The sequence below is a fragment of the Balaenoptera ricei genome, chromosome 13, assembly GCF_028023285.1.
Source record: "Balaenoptera ricei isolate mBalRic1 chromosome 13, mBalRic1.hap2, whole genome shotgun sequence".
In the NCBI taxonomy this organism is placed as follows: Eukaryota; Metazoa; Chordata; class Mammalia; order Artiodactyla; family Balaenopteridae; genus Balaenoptera; species Balaenoptera ricei.
The window spans coordinates 42,605,552-42,613,817 of NC_082651.1; positions in this window are offsets into that span (position 1 = coordinate 42,605,552).

Genomic DNA, 8,266 nt, shown 5'->3' on the forward strand with positions numbered 1-8,266 from the left:
CGGGACTGTTGGGTACGGGATGAATGGGTAAACGGTACTAGGTAGAAGGAAAAATGGGGGAGACCAGGGATGGGGTGGTCCAAAGTGAAGGGAGTGCAAAAATAGTGACAGGGGCTTCCCTGGTGGCGCAGTGGTTGAGAGTTTGCCTGCTAATGCAGGGGACACGGGTTCGAGCCCTAGTCTGGGAAGATCCCACATGCCGCGGAGCAACTAGGCCCGTGAGCCACAACTACTGAGCCTGCGCGTCTGGAACCTGTGCTCCGCAACAAGAGAGGCCGCGATAGTGAGAGGCCCGCGCACCGCGATGAAGAGTGACCCCCACTTGCCACAACTAGAGAAAGCCCTCGCACAGAAACGAAGACCCAACACAGCCAAAAATAAATTAATTAATTTAAAATATATACATATATATATAGTGACAGACATGAATAAAAGGAGTGTACTCACCTCATATGCTGGAACATTATGCAAGCATTAAAAAGATTTGTAGCATCAGTATCTGTTGTCCTAGTATTGTTAGGTGAGAAAAACTGCTGACTGAGTGATGGGTATTATATGATCCCATTTCTGTAATTAAAATACCCCCACCCAGTCAAAAAAAAGGAAAAGAAAAAACTAGTACATGAACATGAAGAACAGTATGGATGGAAGGAAAACAAGTTGGATAAAAAGAAAGGTTAGGGACTTCCCTGTGGATAAGACTCCGAGCTCCCAATGCAGAGGTCCTGGGTTCGATCCCTGGTGAAGGAACTAGATCCCACATGCATGCCACAACTAAGCCCCGGAGAAACCAAATAAATAAATAAATAAAATTATGGTTTAAAAAAAGGATAAGCTTGGAGAAAGAAAGCAGAAAATCCACTACAAAAATGATTCATTTATTGGACAAATATCTATTGAGTTCCTTCCAAGTGGCATGCAGTGTTCCAGGAACTTGAGAAAAACCAGTGGAAAATATTGGTTTTTTAAAATATTGATTCTAATGACACAGACATTCTAGTGGAGGGAGACAGATGACAATTAGAATAAACAAGTAAATGATGTAATGTAGGGTGGGGAAAGAGGAACGGGGAATGGCTTGCAATTTTAAATAGGATGGTCAGATCAAGCCTCATTGAGCAGGATGGCATTTGAGCAAAAGTTTGCAGTAAGTGAGAGAGTGGGCCAGGTGAATATCTAGGGAAAGAGCTTTCTAGGCAAGGAAAATGCCTGGCATGTTTGTGGAACAGCCAGTAGAGCACGGTAAGAAAGGGGGAAATGGGGGTGTTAATGGAACAAGATGCAAGTCACACAAGAAATAAACACTTTCATGTAAGAACATAAAAATAGGGACTTTGCTGGTGGTGCAGTGGTTAAGAATCTGCCTGCCAATGCAGGGAACACAGATTCAAGCCCTTGTCCAGGAAGATCCCACATGCCACAGAGCAGCTAAGCCCACGAGCCACAACTACTGAGCCTGTGTGCCACAGCTACTGAAGCCCACGTACCTAGAGCCCAAGCTCCACGATAAGAGAATCCACCGCAATGAGAAGCCTGCGCACTGCAACGAAAAAAAGAAATAAAGTCTTTTTTAAAAAAAAAGAAAGAACATAAAAATATGAAGTTTGTCTCCTTTTTCTACAAGTTACAAAGAAAGAGCTAAATTATGTGTTTTTTACTTTTCTTTTTCCAAACTACATTATGCCCACAACACCTAAGTACATTAAGCCTAAAAGCCCTTCAATAAATATATGTTGGTTGATTAGAATTTACCATGTCAGTGGACTTCACACACCTGTCCTAAGTGGAAACTTTCATTTCTGCTTCTGAAACATTAGGAAAGATTTTGCTGAAAGGACCCTTGATGAAGAAACAGTAAAAAAAGACTTGCAAAGTGGAGGTGGATTGAAGGCTTTCTCATTCTGCACTCTTAACTTTTCAAAAGAATACTGTCACTAAAACTCAAAAAGATTTTTTTTAAGTCATTGGTGGAAAATGTTACCATGTATATGAAGTGTAATAATAAAGTAATATAAGAAATATTTATTCAAAGAAGTGTTCAAGAAAGCAGTCTCCTTAAGAACCTAAACATTAAGATTCTCTCCTTGACCAAACCCTAGCCAGGTTCTTCTGAGACCTCTTCTCAACAGGGCCTCAACTTTAGCATATAAAGACTAACATAGTTTACAACAGCTCAAAGCCGCATCCTTGGAATAAGCCCAACTTCCCTTAAAGTGCCTATCTGAAAAAACTCAAGGCTGCCAAAAAAATTTAGTGTTAGTTCCAGCTAACAAATGAAGATAGAGTCCCTATCTTCTAGTCTTTGTGGAAGGACTGGAGACTAAATTTGATAAGTAGCAGTTAACGAAAGCAGAGGGAGTTCACTTGCCTAACAGCTGCTTCTCAATTTTTGTAATCTTTCATTTCCCTGACTCTACTGGTCCCCTACTCATCCCCCCACCCCCATTCTCTCATTCTCCTTTTAAAACGTGAGATCACCTATGTACAAATCGAAGTTGATTTGAACATTTCCCTATTGCAACAGTATATCATTGATTAAAATTTAAATGTTGACAGGTGTCCAGCTTTGTATTCATACTGGACTTTTCCCCAGTGAAATACTAAATTACTGATAAAAGTTAAAATTTAACAAGTGTATGGCTTTTTTTGTCTATGACAACACTGAAATCAATAATTCTGCCACGTCTCCAGGTTATTTTTCTTCATTGGAACTACCTTAAGAAATTCACTTGCATATGCTGTTACTTCCAAACATCTCATTTCTTTCTTATTCTAAATAGTCTAAATGATATTTATTCTGTCCTAGGCAAGATAGGAAATTTAGAGGCAATATGAGAAAAGATAAACATATTTGATTACATAAAACATAAACATTTTCAGATGACAAGAGATAAAATTTTAAAAGTTAAGGGCTTCCCTGGTGGCGCAGTGGTTGAGAGTCTGCCTGCTAATGCAGGGGACACGGGTTCGAGCCCTGGTCTGGGAAGATCCCACATGCCACGGAGCAACTAGGCCCGTGAGCCACAGCTGCTGAGCCTGCGCGTCTGGAGCCTGTGCTCCGCGGCAGGAGAGGCCGCGATAGTGACAGGCCCGCGCACCGCGATGAAGAATGGCCCCCACTTGCCGCAACTGGAGAAATCCCTCGCACAGAAACGAAGACCCAACACAGCCAAAAATAAATAAATAAATAAATAAATTATTTTTTAAAAAAAATTTTTTTAAGTTAAAAAAACAATGCATGAGAATGAATATTTGCCACGAAAATGACAGACAAGATGATGGTTTATATCACAAACATACAAAGAACTCTACAAATGGATAAGAAGAGGGAAACAACTCAATATAATTACAGACTAAGTACATAATTAGGTAAATCACAAAAGAGAAAGCAAGTGCCATTGGTCAAAAAGACAAGATGAAGAAATGCTCAACTACAGTAGTAGTTTAGATGAATGTAACTGCAAACAAGGAGATACCAGTTTTCATCAATCATATTGGGGGAAACTGCTGACTAAGAATAAGAATAATAACATCTTAATGCAGAAAAAATGGTGGAGTAGACATAGAGCTCAGGTACTGACTTTGTTAGTGGGGGTGTGAATGACTAAAACCTTTTAAAAACAATTATTTAATAAGATACATAAAAAGATAATATTGGGTTGGCCAAAAAGTTCATTTGGGTTTTTCCATAAGATGGTATGGAAAAAACCGAATGAATTTTTTGGCCAACCCAATATTTAATTCATAAATCCCATGTTTGGAAATCTACAGAGATAAAATAATTAGTCATAAGGGTATATGTACCAGGATGCTTACTGCAACACTGTTTGTAGTGGGGGGGGCGGGGGGGGAACAAGTGTAAAATACTAGCAGACATAAGGGAGAAATTCACTGGAACACAAAAATATTGGGGAATTAAACACCAATATCACATCAATGGACAGATCTCCAGACAGAAAATCAATATAGAAACACTGTTCTTTTTTTTTTTTTTTTTAAATAATGTGAGTTGTTTTGGTTTTTTTTTTAATTTTTATTTATTTATTTTTGGCTGTGTTGGGTCTTCATTTCTGTGCGAGGGCTTTCTCCAGTTGCGGCAAGTGGGGGCCACTCTTCATCGAGGTGCACGGGCCTCTCACTGTCGCGGCCTCTCTTGTTGCGGAGCACAGGCTCCAGACACGCAGGCTCAGTAGCTGTGGCTCAAGGGCCTAGTTGCTCCGCGGCATGTGGGATCTTCCCAGACCAGGGCTCGAACCTGTGTCCCCTGCATCGGCAGGCAGATTCTCAACCACTGTGCCACCAAGGAAGCCCAGAAACACTGTTCTTAAACAACACAGTAAACCAGTTTGACTTAATAGATATATAAAGAAAATTGCATTCAAAACAGCAGAATACACACTCTTTTCAAGTATACCTGGAACATTCTCCAGGATAGATCACATGATAGTCCACAAAATAAGTCTCAGTAAAGTTTAAAAGATTGAAATCATGTCAAACATCTTTTCCAACCGCAACACTATGAGACTAGAAATCAACTACAAGAAACAAAAAAGTGCAAAAAACACAGTACAAACACGTGGAGGCTAAACAACATGCTACTGAACAACCAATGGGTCACTGAAGAAATCAAAGAGGAAATCAAGAAATACCTGAAGACAAATGAAAAAACAAAAACGCAATGACCCAAAAGATATGGGACCCAGCAAAAGCCGTTGTAAGAGGGAAGTTTATAGTAATAGAAGCCCACCTCAGGAAACAAGAAAATTCTCTAATAAACAACCTAACCTTACACTTAAGGGAACTAGTAAAAGAACAAACAAATCCAAAGTTACTAGAAGGAAAGAATCATAAATAACAGAGCAGAATTAAATAAATAGAAACTAAAAAACAATAGAAACTACTAGTGAAACTAAGAGCTGGTTCGTTGAAAAGATAAAACAAAATTGATAAACCTTGAGCCAGACTCATCAAGAAAAAGAAGAGAGAGGGCCCAAATAAATAAACTCAGAAATGAAAAAGGAGAGGATACAACCAATACCACACAAATACAAAGCCTCATAAGAGAGTACTATGAACAATTATATGCCAATTAAATGGACAACCTAGAAGAAATGGACAAAATCCTAGGAATGTGCAATATCCCAAGGCCGAATCAGGAAGAAATAGAAAATATGAACAAACCAATTACCAGTAATGAAATTAAATCAGTAATCAAAACACTCCCAACAAACAAAAGTACAGGATCAGATAATGTCACAGGTGAATCCTACCAAATGTTTAGGGAAGAGTTAACAGCTATCATTCTCAAACTATTCTTAAAAATTGCAGAGGAAGGAATACCTCCAAATTCATTCTATGAGGCCAGTATCACCCTGACACTAAAACCAGGCAAAGATATCACACACAAAAAGAAAATTACAGGCTAATGTCACTGATGAACATAGATGCAAAAATCCTCAACAAAATATGAGCAAACTGAATCCAACAATACTTTAAAAGGATCATACAACAAGATCAAGTGGGATTTATCCCAGGGATGCAAGGATAGTTCAATATCCAATAATCAGTAAATGTGATACACCACAGTAACTGACTGAAAAATAAAAACCATATGATCATCTCAATAGATGCAGAAAAATGCTTTCAACATAATTTGAGACACATTTATGATTAAAACTCTGAACAAAGTGGGTATAGACGTTACATACCTCAACATAATAAAGGCCATATATGAGAAACCCACAGCTAACATCATAATCAATGATGAAAAGCTGAAAGCATTTCCTCTAAGACCAGGAGTAAGACAAGAATGCTCACTTTTGCCACTTTTATTCAACTAGTATTGGAAGTCCTAGCAACAGCAATCAAACAAGAATAAGAAATAAAAGGAATCCAAATTGGAAAGGAAGAAGTAACATTGTCACTGTTTGCAGATGACATGATACCATACACAGAAAATCCTGAAGATGCCACCATCTAGAGCTCATCAAGGAATTTTGTCAAGTTGCAGAATACAAAATTAATATACATAAATCAGTTGCATTTCCATATACTAACAATGAACTATCAGAAAAAGAAATTATGAAAACGGCCTTATTTACAGTCACATAAAAAAGAATAAAATGGGGGTTCCCTGGTGGTCCAGTGGTTAGGACTTGGCACTTTCACTGCCGTGACCCTAGGTTGAAACCCTGGTCTGGGAACTAAGATCCTGCAAGCTGCATGGTGTGTCAAAAAAAGAAAAAAGGAAAAAAAAAGAATAAACCACCTAGGAATAAACCTACCTATAAAATGCTGATGAAAGAAATTGAAAATGCCACAAACAGATGGAAAGATATACCATGTTCATGGATTGGAAGATTTCATATTGTTAAAACAAACATAGATTGTCCAAGGCAATATACAGATTCAAGGCAATCCCTATCAAAATACCAATGGCAGGGGCAGAGTCAAGATGGTGGAATGGGAGGACGTGGAGTGCACATCTCCCCACAACTAGGTACCTACCAGATGCTGGTGAGGGACCTCAACACCGAGGGACAGGAGGAACCCCCGAGTGACCAAGTAGGATGTGGGGGGGAGAGGGGGGGAGGAGAAGTGGAGGCTGGACAGGACAGGCGCCCCTGAGGGGTGGCTGGGGGAGGGGAGGGGCTCCCACACCTGGAGGGACACTTGGGGGTTCAGAAGATTGGGGGGGATGTGACTAGCATTTTCCCTACCCAGTAGGGCCCAGGGAAGACTGCTGGTGCCCTGGGTTGGGTCCTCTGCCTTCTGGGACCCCCTCCAGCTGCATGGGTCCTAGGGGCATGGAAGGGAGGGTGGGGGGAGAAGAAAAGGAGAGGGGGATGGGGAGGGACCCTCCAGGATCAGAGGATCAGGGGAGATGTGGCTACTTTCCCCTACCCACTCGGGCCCAAGGAGCCTCCTGGGGTCCCGGGCCTGGTCCTCCACCCTCCGAGGCAGGAGGCATTCTGGGGCTCCTCCTGTCTCACTGATCCTAAGCTCCACCCCCACTCCCTGAGGGCCTTTTCCGGACACATGGGTCCTAAGCCTAGACCATGCCTCCTAAAGCCTGCCTCTGCCTAAGCCCCTCCCCCCAGAGCCATGGCCTTTTCTGGAATTTTTTTTTCCCTCTTTTTTTGCTTTTGTGGTTTTGTTTTACCTTCTGGTTGTTGTTCCATCTATATTTTTATTTTTCCTAACAGATCTGTTAGTTTCTAATCTTACTTTATTTTTTTACTCTTTATTATTGTTCTGCTCCTTTTTTTTTTTTTTTCCACCCCGTGCAGCTTGCAGGATCTTGGTTCATGGGCCAGGGGTCAGGCCTGAGCTCCTGTGGTGGGAGCCCTGAGTCTGAACCACTGCACTAACAGAGAACCTCAGACCCCAGGGAATATTCATCAGAGTGAGGTCTCCCAGAGGTCCTCATCTCGGCATTAAGACCCAGCTCTACCCAACAGCCTGCAAACTCCAGTGCTGGAAGCCTCAGGCCAAACAAGCAGGAAGACAAGAACACAATCCCACCCATCAAAAAAAACCAAAATGAAATGACAAAGAAATATGTTACAGATGAAGGAGCAAGGTAAAAACCTACAAGACCAAATAATGAAGAGGAAATAGGCAACCTGCCTGAAAAATAATTTAGAGTAATAATAGTAAAGATGATACAGATTCTCAGAAATAGAATGGAGGCATGGATCAAGAAAATACAAGAAAGGTTTAACAGAGACCTAGAAGAAGTAAAGAACAAACAAACAGAGATGAACAACACAATAACTGAAATGACAAATATACTAGAAGAAATCAATAACAGAAAAACTGAGGTAGAAGAACAAATAAGAGAGCTGGAAGACAGAATGATGGAAATAACTGCCGAGGAGAAGAATAAAGAAAAAAAATGAAAGGAATTGGAGACAATCTCAGCGACCTCTGAGACAACATTAACTGCATCAACATTTGAATTATAGGTGGCCCAGAAGAAGAAGAGAAAAAGAAAGGGTCTGAGAAAATATTTGAAGAGATTATAGTCAAAAACTTCCCTAACATGGGAAAGGAAATAGCCACCCAAGTCCAGGAAGCACAGAGAGTCCCATACAGGATAAACCCTAGGAGAAACACAGCAAGATACATATTAATCAAACTAACAAAAATTGAATTCAAAGAAAAAATATGAAAAGCAGCAAGGGAAAAGCAAAAAATAATGTACAAGGGAATCCCCATAAGTTTATCAGCTGATTTTTCAGCAGAAACTCTTCAGGCCAGAAGG